The sequence below is a fragment of the Tachypleus tridentatus genome, chromosome 13 (genome assembly GCF_004210375.1).
Source record: "Tachypleus tridentatus isolate NWPU-2018 chromosome 13, ASM421037v1, whole genome shotgun sequence".
NCBI classification, from domain to species: domain Eukaryota; kingdom Metazoa; phylum Arthropoda; class Merostomata; order Xiphosura; family Limulidae; genus Tachypleus; species Tachypleus tridentatus.
Window position 1 is genome coordinate 66,426,032 of NC_134837.1, and position 14,353 is coordinate 66,440,384.

The 14,353-nt window shown below is 36.2% G+C and overlaps 1 protein-coding gene across 3 annotated transcripts in view; it reads right to left on the minus strand.

Annotated features, from left to right (window-relative positions):
• LOC143237283 (netrin-1-like) overlaps positions 1-14,353 on the minus strand; it is an 85,826-nt gene that overhangs the window by 52,018 nt on the left and 19,455 nt on the right. The gene's annotated exons all lie outside the window — the stretch shown is intronic.

Here is a 14,353-nt window from a genome sequence, read left to right on the forward strand (position 1 = left end):
ACTCATATTCTAGTCAAACATAATATAAATGTTAGATTTTTTGAAAAAATCAGTTTCGAAGTATATACATTCTGCTTTTCTAATATTAATATGACTGGTATGGGTATTAAAACTTCAATTTAAATAAAGTACAGAATAACGTCGACTTCTTAGGTCATCTTCAGGTTAACAAAGAGTTTCCAACTGATCGTTACTGGGCAGATGTCTTAGGAACGAAAGTGTAAACGGATACAGGATTGTAGGGGACGTTGCAGTTAGGTTATTAATTAGTATAGTTATAAACGTATTCCTTTATATTGGTTTAATTTTGGTTTTAGTTGTTATATAAGTAGGGCTTCTTTGATTTTGCGTTTGGTTATATTTGTTTTCCTACTTAGTATCTGGGTGTTTTCTATGATTATGTTGTGTTTATTTGGTTTGCAGTGTTCATAAACGTGTGAATGTTTTGTTGTTGTTGTTTTTTTAATCTGGTTTCCATTTTTCTGCTTGTTACTTCAATATAGAAGTCGTGGCGGTTGTTGCATATTATTTTATAAATACAAATCACCCATACTAGACTATACATTCCCTGGGACTCAGTACAAGAAACAAAACAAAAAATCATCATAATAAGGAGCCAAATAAACACAGACACAAAACTATGTTCACCTGATAAAATTAACAAAATAAAACAACACTTCACAAACATCAACAAATTTCCTCAAAAAACCGTGGAAAAAATTATACACAAACACCTAGACCAACAACAGACAAACAGTAATAAATTCCAAGATACAACAAACAACAAAACCTAATACTGCTGCATACCACATGTATCCGATATCAGCGAAAAAATAACCAACATTTGGAAAAAACGTATAACAAAACACAACATTCCAATAAACACTAAATTTATCCAAAAACCAGGTACAAAACTAAAGTCCAAACTATGTAAAAGCTACACTGACAAAGAAAACAGCAACATTATTTATAAAATACAATGCAACAATCGCCATGACTTCTATGTTGGAGAATTGTTTGTTTGTTTTGGAATTTCGCACAAAGCTACTCGAGGACTATCTGCGCTAGTCGTCCCTAATTTAGCAGTGAAAGTCTAGAGGGAAGGCAGCTAGTCATCACCACCCACCGCCAACTCTTGGGCTACTCTTTTACCAACGAATAGTGGGATTGCCCGTCACATTATAACGCCCCCACGGCTGGGAGGGCGAGCATGTTTGGTGCGACCGGGATTCGAACCCGCAACCCTCGGATTACGAGTCGAACGCCAGATATTGGAGAAACAAGTAGGGAAATGGAAACTAGATTCAAAGAGCAAAAAAAAAACAACATTCACACGTTTTTGAACACTGCAAATAAAAAACACAAAATAACCATGGAAAACACCCACATATTAAGTAGGAAAACGAATATAACCAAACGCAAAATCAAAGAAGCCCTACTTATACAACAACTAAAACCAAAATTAAACCAATATAAAGGAACACGTTTATAACTATACTAATTCATAACCTAACATCTAACTGCAGCTTCCCCTACCCATTCAACCTCTCGTCCCTAAGACATGTGCTCAGCAACGGTCAGTTGGAAACTCTCTTTGTTAACCTGAAGATGACCAAAGAAGATCGAAACGTTGTCCTGCACTTTAATTTAATTAAAGTTTTAATATCCATACCAGCCATCTTGAGAATATAGTTTTACTTCAAGTGAGCTTCTTGTCATCATGAATTACAAGTCTGCTGTTATTCTAGGCTTTGCTAAAACCCGAATTATAGATGAATACCTCCATAAACGTTAATTTTTGTAATGAATAAATTCTTAAGTATATCCACGCCTGCTTTATACTGGGTTACAACCCACGTTATTATACAACATGTTACAAATCTTAATATTTGTAACAATTAAATGGTTACGTACATCTATGTTTCATGTTTTTGATCAAAATCACGACAGACTCCAGTTTTGTTTTCTTGTAATTTTCTTAATTAGTTCTTAACGATTACTAAACTGGAAGCGTGTAAAAATAGCATTTTTGATCTATTTTTTTATGGACAGTCACAGGTTACATCAGGATCCTTCCCAGCTGGGCTGAAACATGATGGTAGCTGGCTTAAAGTGCATCTAAAGTGCTATTTATATGCAGTACATAAACTTTAATGTCGTAGTGTTGAAATACGTGATGGAATAATTAAGTAGAAAGAAAAACATCTCTAGTGTGATGCAATTTTTATCATAAATGCTAGGCCTACTAGTCTCGACCGCTACCCTAGTTTTTGGTATTAACATTGCATCATGTCAACGACTCATTTCGGATATACTGCACACAGCTAAATTGCGATACAAAATTAATACGAAACGTTAAGAATTATCATAAACGCGCGGACCTCTTCTCTCTTTTCCCATCCCCCCAAAAAATCTTCTTTCTTCTAAACGTGAATTGTCGTTGTAAATCTTGTTCGAAAAATTTGAAGAAAAAAATCGGGTAAGCATTTTTGGTATTTACATGAGATGAAAGAAAACAGATAAGAGAGAGAGTAAAGAGAGAACAGATCGTTCCCAGACGTTCGAAAAGCACGTGCGCTCTTTCGTGATCAATGTTCACATCTTTCAGAACAGACGCCACGAGGCAGTCAGTAGTGAAGTAGAGTGGAATTCACGTGCCAAGTCAGAATGAGCTTTAAAAATTCATTGCGTTTGTTGCTTTAGCAGTTACAAAGTTCTCTGATTTTCGGATAGGGAAAGGCACAACAAAAGATCCCTTCAAGGCTGATGCGTTGTTTCGTTTCGTCAGATGTGTAGTACAAAAATATCCGTGGTAAAATATGAAATGTTTGTTATATTTAAAAACATCTGCAAGACCCTCAGAAGTGTTCAGTCAAATTGCTACGGTACACAGCTCGACAAAAACGTTTTCTATCGTCTGCACGTTTACTTCTCGTCAGTTTATTTTTGTATCGCCTCCGTCCTGAACCTTACGTCAAAGTTCACGATTTAGGCGAGACATATATTGCCCTATCACAAACTTGTAATTTAAGACTCACGTTTGTTTATATATTTATCCTAAGACGGTGAATTCCGGGTGGAGACAGTAGGAGTGCCTACAGACGGGTTCATTTTGTACACGAATTCAGCTGATATATATCACAAGCATAATGTTTATAATATCTGTCCGTTACTATTCTAGCCTTACTTATTGTCTACAGTATTATTTTAAATGATTGTTGGTCCTGAATTATTACGGTGTACGAAACCTATCGAGAACTGCGATGCTCATACAAACATGAGGTGCACCATATTGTTGTTACATATCTAGGTGTTCCTGGGCTGGTTCACCACAATATACATATTTGGGTGTTTCTGACCTAGTTCACCATGCTGTTACACACCTAGGTGTTCCTGAGCTGGTTTAAAATACCGTTACACACCTAGTTGTTCCTGAGCTGGTTTACCATACCGTTGTTACACACCTAGTTGTTCCTGAGCTAGTTTACCATACTGTTACATATCTAGGTGTTTCTGGCCTGGTTTACCATACTGTAACATATCTAGGTGTTTTTGGCCTGATTTACCATACTGTAACATATCTAGGTGTTTCTGGCCTGGTTTACCATACCGTTACACATCTAGTTGTTCCTGAGCTGGTTTACCATACTATTACATATCTAGGTGTTTCTAACTTGGTTTACCATACTGTTACATATCTATGGGTTTCTGACGTGGTTCACTATGTTATTATATATCTGTGTGTTCATAACACTAAACTTGTAAATCAGCTGTTCGTGACCCGAATCCGAGATCAATGAAATCTCAAATACACTAAACTTGTCCAACACACTTTGTGATTCGAACCTTAGACCAATGTCTGCTTAGTCGTCACGTTTGTGTTAAAACGTTTCCGTATTTTCTTCTGGAAATTTCTAAATGTCGGTTTAGATAAGATTATTACTGTCCAATCTAACTATAAAGATGTTTTTCATGCTCTCCAGTGTGGATGTACCGAAAATAAACATTATGAGAACTGGATGTTTACATGCCTCTGACTTGATACCAACTATAATCTGGTATTTAGTCGCTATACATTTCGTCAATATATTTTGAATAGTTTATAATAAAAATATATTATCTTTCTCAGCGAATCACATACGCACGTTGAGAGTCGCGGGTTCGAATCCTGTCCCACCAAACATGCTCACCACTTTAGCCGTGGGGACATTATAATGCAACGGTCAATCCCACTATTCGTTTGTAAAAGAGTAGCCCAAGAGCTGGCGGTGGGTGGCGACAACTAGCTGCTTTCCCTATAGTTTTACACTGCTAAATTAGGGACGGCTAGAACAGATAGCCCTTGTGTAGCTTTGGGCAAAATACAAAAACAAACGAACAAATAGTCAACGTAATAAAAGAAATAGCTCGTTTTTCACAAGAGTTATTTTACGAAAAATGTCAGACTGGTTTATATTTTTCATAACATAACTTTTGTTCTACGACTAATTAGTACCGTTTGCTAAGATTTGTAATTATAATCAGTTCGTCTAAATTAATTTAATCCAAATTTCATCAAGAAGCGCGTGCTCGCATTATGAATATAAATATCTGATTCTGTATTTTAAAGTGGTGGTCAGTATTTGTATAATTTACGATCACGAAAATTATTAGCCAACGATTAAACTTTGAGTCTTGAAAAACAGCTTCGTTTGTTGAACTGTCAGGTATTGAATTCGTTTTGTTTGTTGTTGATTTCCACATTGTTAATGATCTTATAAACAACGGGTACGTTCCCCACTCACTTATTTCAACTTCCCTTGCCCTCTATTTTTGTTTGTTTGTTTTGAATTTCGCGCAAAGCCACTCAAGGGCTATCTGCGCTAGCTGTCCCTAATTTAGCAGTGTAAGACTAAAGGGAAGGCAGCTAGTCATCATCACCCACTGCTAACTTTCAGGCTACTCTTTCCCAATGAACAGTGGGAATGACCGTCACATATTAACGCCCCCACGGCTGAAATAGAGAGCACGTTTGGTGTTGCGTGGATTCGAACCTGCGACCCTTAGATTGCGAATCAAGTGCCTTTATCACCTAGCCATGCCGGGCTCTCACTCACTGCAATAATTTCATTTTGGCCATATTACGAACCATGACACAATTCTGCGATTGTTTTTATTGTCTTGAAACTTTTACATACTAAACAGTAACTCCTGTAAGCTGAATCCGAAAATTACATCCATTTTTCTCCATGACGTTCAGATGTTTACAAAACATCATATGTACTTTTATGTAAGTGAATCATTTTCACTGAAATCGGGTCACATTTCATTTTGCTTAAACGTTGACAACCACTGGCTCTAGATTTTTCTATACCAATCGCAACGTGAGACTCTTATCGATTGTTCTAGAACTCACGAGAAACACACCACTTGTATATAAACGGTTAATAGACCGCATGATGTGTCATTTCTGGATAATATTTGTTTGCGCATGCACTTTGATATTATCGTTTTTCTTTCAAATAATACTTATCTGTCTTTATGGCAACAAGATGTTGTGTAGATGATACAAACATATTCCCTTATATTTGTGATAAGTTTGTTATAAATTTAAGTAAGAATTGTTTTTCTTCTTCTTGATTTGTAAAAATGTCCTTAAGCGATAGAAGACAAAAAGAATATTATTTTTCCAAACCTGCGTAGCTGAATTATGGAAAATCCTTTATTAAAACTGAAACAACTTTTAAAAAATTCAGATTTGCATGCCTGTATTATTGCAATGATTCTTTGACTAAACAGCTTTTACACCTACAATGATCTGGTATTCTAAAAGTAAGTTACCACACTAAATATTAATTACAGCTAGCAGAGATTGGCAAAACATTTGTGGTAAAATTAGTATCTTTAATGTATAGATACTTCTGTAAATACATTATATCTGGAATAATATAAAAAATTCTAATCCTAGACACTGAAACATACAAGTTTACTTATCCTAGGCCTAACATTAGTTAAGCCTTCATTTAGTGCGGCCTATATTCGATAAATATAAATTGACACCGTAACTTGTGTACGTTTTTTGCTTTAATTTTAATTAATTCGGGCTAAAATTTACCGTAATTAATATTATCAGTAAATAAACTTACAAAGAAAAACCTACGACCTAACGTTAGATCTTTTACAAACTTTGCTAAGATTGTACAAAATGTCAGTTACATCCGCCGTTAGTTTACATCCCTTAAAATGAAGTCCATGCGCATTTTCAGAACAAACAAAACTGAGCGTTATTATAACAGATTTATAAGAATGATGTTCTAGAGCTCGTGATGCCCTTGGAAGTAGTTTTTCTATCGTCGATCGTGCTGACTTTGAGGGCCACGAGCTCTCGCTGTTGCCCGACACTGCAATTTACATCACAAGGAGCTTCGGTCTGAGACCACACATCTTGAAAAAACTAGCCAGAGAACTTCCACTGAGCATGGACGTCTTCTTGTGAAACCACATTTAAACAGACCAAAGGTCAAATTTACAAAAGTCAGTTTATGATGAATCAGAAAATTTTACAGGTATGTGGCCGAATGAGAGTCCACTTTCGTCGGCCATCTTTCTCGTGGAAGCATTTGTTGATTTTAAAATGTCGCTGAAAGTTTGATGTGTGACCGACTATAAAATATTCCCATTTTAATCACAATAGCATTTTGAGGACCTCTTTCATAATTGTAGTCTGCACTAATTATCTTAGAACTTGATTTTAGAGGAGAAGATGCCCCATGCTGAACAAAATGTTACTTTTCCAATTGTTTGTTTATTTTGAATTTCGCACAAAGCTACACGAGGGCTATCTGCGCTAGCCATCTCTAATTTAGCAGTGAAAGACTAGAGTTAAGGCAGCTAGTCATCACCACCTACCGCCAACTCTTGGGCTACTTTTTTACCAACGAATAGTGGGATTGACCGTCAATTTTTCATAACGCCCCCACGGCTGAAAGAGCGAGCATGTTTGGTGTGACGGTGATTCGAACCCGCGACCTTCGGATTACGAGTCGAGTGCTTTAACCACCTGGCCATGCCAGGCCTTACTTTTCCAAAGATCCACTTCTTGGAAATATCGTGATGTAACAATCCTTCCTTGGAAAAGGCTGTTACATGTACCTCCAGTCATAAGTTTATCCATGGCGGAATTTTGCTGTCATACGACTAGAAGTTTATCGTGAACCAAATATGTCGCCCATTGCACCGCTATTATACATCGCTGTGAATAAATTGCGTATAACATGTCACCCACAGCGCCACCATTATCTGTTCACTGTAAATAAATTACATATAATATATTGCCCATAATGCCGTTATTACCTGTTCGCTGTGAACTAATTACATGTAACATAAAGCCACCAGTATCTGTTCACTGTGAATAAATTACATTTAACATGTCGCCCACAGCGCCACCATTATCTTTTCGCTGCGGAGTAGTTACATATAACATGTCGCTCACAGCGCCACCATTATTTGGTAAAATACACCACTGTATAGTTCATATAAACCGTCCTTAGTTGTGATTAACCCCATTGTAACAAACGTTACGAATTAATATGTATCATAATGTTATTTTAATTAGAGCGAGAATCTCAAAGTTACTTACAGACAGAACGTGATGAAAAATTACAAGTTTTCCCAAACTGGACTACGTTGATCCGCGAAAAATTGTAAAAACAAAATTTTATATTACAAAGTGTCGAGTGGCATTAGATATCCGCTGCTACTTATCTCATGAAACCTATCTTTACACGCACTGAGAAAAAGCGATTTTATTGTATATGATTTATTACAGTTCAGTTTCAATTGTCTCGTTATAAACATGAATTATGTATAAAAGCGATTCTGCTGTTTTCTTCTTCAAATCCTTTTGTTCCTTTTCGAACTCAAACTTTCGTCTAACATTATTTAAATTCGTACCGCAAAAGTTTGTTTTTATTTTTTTTCAACCGCTCCTTTATCAAAGTTATTATCCATCAACAGCGAGTGTACGAGGCATACAGTATCCTGACAGCTTTGATGGCTTATATTCACACTCGTGAAAGATTTAGAGATATCACGCGCCCTGGTGTATGCAAGAACTATTACCTCGAAATGACTGACGGTTCTAATTACGATTACAGATTTTGTTGCTGAAAGACATGCTTCATGTAATAAGTAATAATTAGGCTAGGTGATTTTGGCATCACGCTCTACCAGTTTGGGAAGAGCCTAAATGTTTATTTTCATTATTTATTTATTTACTAATGATAACACCTTGTGTTCCATTTAATAGTGAAACTACTTAAAAAAAAAAAAAAAGATTAATTCGCTTTTCTGGTTTTGTCTCCTTTTTGTTATAAAACATACTCATAACAAACTCAGTAATTTATTAAATATTAATTCAGTAATTTATATAACTCTAGAAATTATACTTTAAATGCACTTTACATCGGTTATTTTATATCAACAGAGCGTCAAACGTAGAATATAGTGGTTAAATTATCAAATTGAAGAATGTTAAAGTATTTAGTTCGAGATGTGGTGCTACCAAACAATTTTAAGACTCTCAGCTGTGGATGCGTTATAAGAATGAAAATCAGTCCTAACATTTAGTTATGAGAAACCGATTTAGGCGGCAGATACTGCAGAATAGTTTTTTTCCTTCCGGTTCGCAGTCCCAGCTGGGTAACGCTAAATATAAACATCTCTCTGGGTTCACTAGGTGGCATTCAAACCTACAAACAAGTTTGTTTTTGCTTGCACGTTTTAGCCATACTTAAGAACAAAGACTATATATTTTATCACATGAAACTCAGTCCAAAATAAATGATATGTTTTGAATTTCGCGCAAAGTTACACGAGATCTATCTGCGCTAGTCATTCCTAATTTACCAGTAAAAGGCTAGAGGGAAGGCACCTAGTGACAACCACTCACCGCCAACTGGGCTACTCTTTTACCAACGAATAGTGGGATTGATCGTACATACAACGACCCCGCGCCTAAATAGGCGAACATGTTTGGTGGGAAGGGGATACTTGTGCTAGAACAGTGACGGTAAAACAAGAGGAGGCGGTGGGTGCTGCCTTCCTTCTAGTCTACGAGCTCAGAACTAGTGACGGCTAGTGGGTGCTGCCTTCCTTCTAGTTTACGAGCTCAGATGTAGTGACGTCTAGGCGCAGATAAAACCTGTTTTTGCTTAAAATACTGAAATAAACAAGCAAAATAATACAGTGTTTCACACAGTAAGTCACGAACGACTTTGAGTTATGAACCCCGAACTGTCCTAACCGAGTTAACCTCAGATTTGTAACCAAATAAATTTATCTTAGCCGTTGACCCTACTTGACGATTTTTTTCATTTTATTTTTTTACACAAGTACTAACGCACACATCATATACACTCAGACATTCGATACTTTCGTAAGTGATAACATCCAATACTAATTTTCCACCCTGAATATCACAAGCCAAAAAGAAAAAAATAAGTTCCTTTTCCCCCCGAGGGCTACATCTTTATAACGCGCTTTGTGTGTGTGTGTGTGTGTTATAATTTGAAAAGGACAGCCTTTGGGGTTTGAGCATTGCTTTCTACAAAGATCCTCTTGTAAAGATGAAAATGGCCATGCGCACGTACCATTCAATCTAACGATTCGTCGTTTCACTTGAAGGTGATAATAAATAGCTCAAGTGTTATTTTATGTGACCATTCAGGTAACAAATATAGCTTAAATACTGAATTTTGTTGTTGTTGTTTTTTTTATTCGTTTTACTTCTATGCCGTTTTGATTATCCCCATAAAGACAGAAACGTATCATTTGTGTTAAACGCCACCAGGAGGACTGATTGCAGGCTCATTCAAAGGCCTAAATGCCCAGGTCTCTTTGCCACTTATTAACCAATGAAATACACCGCGTGTTAATACTTCCATACGTGTTTGGTAAAGACACAACTAGGTGTGTAACTTCATATAGGCGGCGGCTACTTGGAGCCGACCGGGTCCGCCTTTCCCGTCAGCCCTCGGGGTAGATCACTGGTGGTCTTTATTGGGCATGGTTTTGATCTGTCAAAAAAATAGAAAAAATCAGGTCAAAGGCAATGATGTTCTTAGATCATTGCTTGTGACAAAATTATTAAAAGAATTCGTTAGCTAACCATGTGTAGAATAAATACTATAAAAATCTAAAATAGCACGAAAATAAACGAAATATCGGAGAAAATAAAAGAAAATATGAAAAAGGGAATTGACAGAAAAGGAACCGGGGACGAGGGACGTAAAAACAAAATGAGGGAACGAAAGAGGAGACAACGAGACAGATAGTATGATAATAATAAACAGGAAAAAGGTGACATCAAGAGTGAGACAAAAACGAATTAAATACGTAACAACTAAAATAAAATGATAACTGGAACACAATATTAATAAAGTGAAATTATTAAAAAATATGAAGCGGTGAAAATTATGAAAGTGGAAGAAGTGAAAGTAAAACAGAAACGAAAAACACGAAAAATAAACATGATAAAACGCCAAAATAAAAGAGGGAAAAGAAAACCCCCAAGAGGTTATTATAGAAATAATAATAATAAAACAAACTCGATAGCAAATAATAACAAAGGTTAGGAGATCGGGTGATTTTGTTTTGTTTGTTTGTTTTGAATTTCGCGCAAAGCTACACGAGGGCTATCTGTACTAGCCGTCCCTAATTTAGCAGTGTAAGACTAGAGGGAAGGCAACCAGTTATCACCACCCACCGCCAGTTCTTTGGCTACTATTTTACCAACGAACAATGGAATTTATTGATATATTATAACACCCCCACGGCTGAAAAGGCAAGCATGTCAAATGTGGGTTCAAACCCAACCAGATCGGGTGATAAAGTGTTAGTTTGGGTTCGAATTCAGCCAGATCGGGTGATAAAGTGTTACGTTTGGGTTCTACGAGTTAAATTTATTTTATTTCCAAATAAATCGATAACAATTAATTTAAAATTATAGTATTTTTATTTTTTATTTACAAGTGCATTTGAATAACGGTAGGGAACAAAAAAAAAACCTTTAACTGTTTGAAAAACGTTGGTATTTTAAATCACATGATCGTGTCTATTTCATTACCGTTAAATTTTACGAGCTCCAGTTCTGTATATCACAGATTTTCAGAAGTCTCATGTAAAGGACACCGCCAGGCTGGTGTTCTAGCTTGTGTCGAATGCTAGGATACGGGATTACATATGTAAAGAGACAGACGTAAGGATCTGTTAATTCAAGTAACGTTCCCACAGTTACGTCACTGTGAAAACAAGCAGTTATTACCACACTTCTCGACTAATATCAACACTGAAAAGTCCAGAACACTTTTCAATCGTTAGAAGGTTGTTTCAGCCCACCGTTTTCTCGACCCACCCTGTAGCAGGCTTCACGTTGGGGAACAGGATGTTAAGAGACTCGCTCACAACCCAGGTATTTGTTGAACAACCACGCTCGTTTGTACAAGTACTTCGGCAGGGTTGAGCCAACTTAAGTTGTAGTATAAATCACGTTCTGCCCCGTGAAGGGCGGTCGAGGGGCGGGTTGTGGTGCGGCCACGGGCGCCAAATTTCTCGCATTCTTGGCTCGTCGTAGCGACGTCCAGCTGCTTCAACGCACGCGCATTAAAATAATTCAACACTGAACGTCAGATGTAGCCCGTCATTAGCAGATGAAGAAATTGAATTATAATGGTTATGAATAAATATATAAATATATCAATATCAGAGGTAAGAACAGAAAACACTAAAACTGTGTTCAAAGGATTAAAAAACAAAACTTAAGTAATAATCGTGTCACCACACGCAAAATAAAAAATACGTGGTAATAGTAGCTTCTAAATCTTTAAAACTCGAACATCAATGAAGTTGTATCACACAGGCTCCCGTTTACTGCTACGTATTTTGTGACTTCTGTTGTTACTGTTTGTTTTGTTCTTGTTCTTGTTTTAAAGGATCCATCTTAATTTTCTGCTTATTTTTTCTCTCTCTTTTCTTCAGTTACAAGAAATAAGTTAGAAATGACTCAAGTAAAAACTCGACAGTGTTCTATCAACACGTAAATATTTCAGAGATTTGAACCAATCACAAAAGATATGCAAAAGCACACATCTGAGTTAGCCAATAGAAACACACTTCTCAAATTGTAGACCACTACAGTGCCATGTGCTGTGATAAATGTTCTCTCTCTCTCTCTCAAACTTGCGTCCCTTGTTGGAACAGCGGTAAGTCTCAGCAGTTACAACGCTAAAATCAGGGGTTCGATTTTGATCGGTGAACACAGTAGATAGCCTGATGTGGCTTTGCTACAAGAAAACACACACACACCCCAAAGCTGCATACATATACAAAATGTAATGGTTTTTCGATCGCTACTACTGGTATAGTGACTGAAGTAAAAAACACGTATTTACCAACTGTGTTTCTTGGCATTTTAAATGGAATAAGAAAAGACATCAGTTATCATATAATAAGAACGTTTGAAATATATTCTATTATAATTCATTCAACACACGTACAGTAGCACTGTACAATATATTCTATTAAAATTCATTCAACAAATATATTATAGCACTGTAAAACATTTCATTAACTCAGCTAATACAAATACCGTATCACGTATTCGATTAACTCTGTCAACATATTCTAATTCTCATAACACAGTTCTTGTTAGTTTGATAAAGTAAATAAACAAATATATAGTTGAGGGGGATCTGAAAGATTTTACCTTGAGCTTCCCCACCAATACCTGCGATAGCACACTAAGAATCCCACGTAATAATAACAATCTCTGGAATACCTTAAATTAATGGAAATTTAACCTTTGGAAAACAAAATTAAGCGTCAATAACGTTGCGTAGTCATATTTATTGTGTATGTGTGTGATTTCTTATAACAAAGCTACATCAGACTATCTGCTGAGTCCACCGAGGGGAATCGAACCCCTGATTTTAGTGTTGGAAACCCGTAGACATATATTTATCGTAATAAATAACATTTGCTGAAAAATGTTTTGTTCTCTGTGAGGGGAGATTTAAATAGATATATCGAGATCATCTCGCGAACCATAGTTTGGGAGCCACGAGTTACCAAGCGATTAAGTTCTTTTCGGATGTCGAACTCTGACAAGAAATTTTTCTAAGGTAAAGGATGTGGGATACATGTAGTTTCAGAGAGTTAAGGATTAATGGTGACATCAGCGCAACCTACTAGCTAGATACTAAAGCTGAAAACTAGTAATTTTTTTTTCTGAAAAATTAATAACATATCTAATCAATTTACTCGCAGATCCTACCCAATTTCAAATTCATCGAATTTTATCAATTGTTAATGTTTTACGTGTGAGGATTCTATAAGCAACCATTTTATATTAGAGATTTTTGGTTTAATACCCATTAGAAATCGCAGGAACGAACATCATTATAAGAAATTGATTTCATACTTTCTTCACTCTGATTAGCAAAACTGAAACTTTAATCCAGGGACAATTTAACATCTAAGATCTCTGTGTACCTTCATAAATTTTCCCGGTTATATATTTTATTTGTTTTATTAAGCACAAAGCTACGCAAAGGGCTATCTGTGTTCTGTTCACCACGGGTATCGAAATCCGGTTTCTAGCAGTATAATTCCGCAGACATACCACTCTGCCACTTAACAGCCCGTAGGGAGAGGCAATTTAATTTTTTATTTGTTCTTTTTCAGTACGAGATGGTTTGGGCCACTTCCTATAGAACTACTAAGCCCCAATATAGCTATATGCACGAAGGTAATATTTTTACGATGTGTGTGTGTGTGTGTGTTCTTATAGCAAAGCCACTTCGGGCTATCTGCTGAGTCCACCGAGGAGAATCGAGCCCTGACTTTAGCGTTGTAAATCCGTAGACTTACCGCTGCTTACTATGTACCATAATTCCATATTTATTACTGTTAATACGACGATATCCTCGTGTAATTTATTTATTTTTGATTAGATATATTCGTCTATTTAAACATTTATTATGACTGAAATATTTTTGTGCAACTTTAGTTCATTATTAATTAGATATTTGTAATGGTATTTCAACCATATAGTTGTATTGAGAAGAACCTAATGGTCAGATTCCCATTATAACTGAACAACATTTATTACATCGCAGTCGGAGACCCCTGGCGGTAACCTGAAAGTTGTGATGAATTTTTTTTGTAGTTACATATATCAAAAATAAACTAGGTAGGTCTATAGTCAATGTTATCACACAATAGTAATGTTTTTTCAAGCATCGTCTTCCAAGTACGAGTCGTATATAAACATTTTGTAACAAACAATGTTTTTTCTGAAATCAATGCATAACCTTAG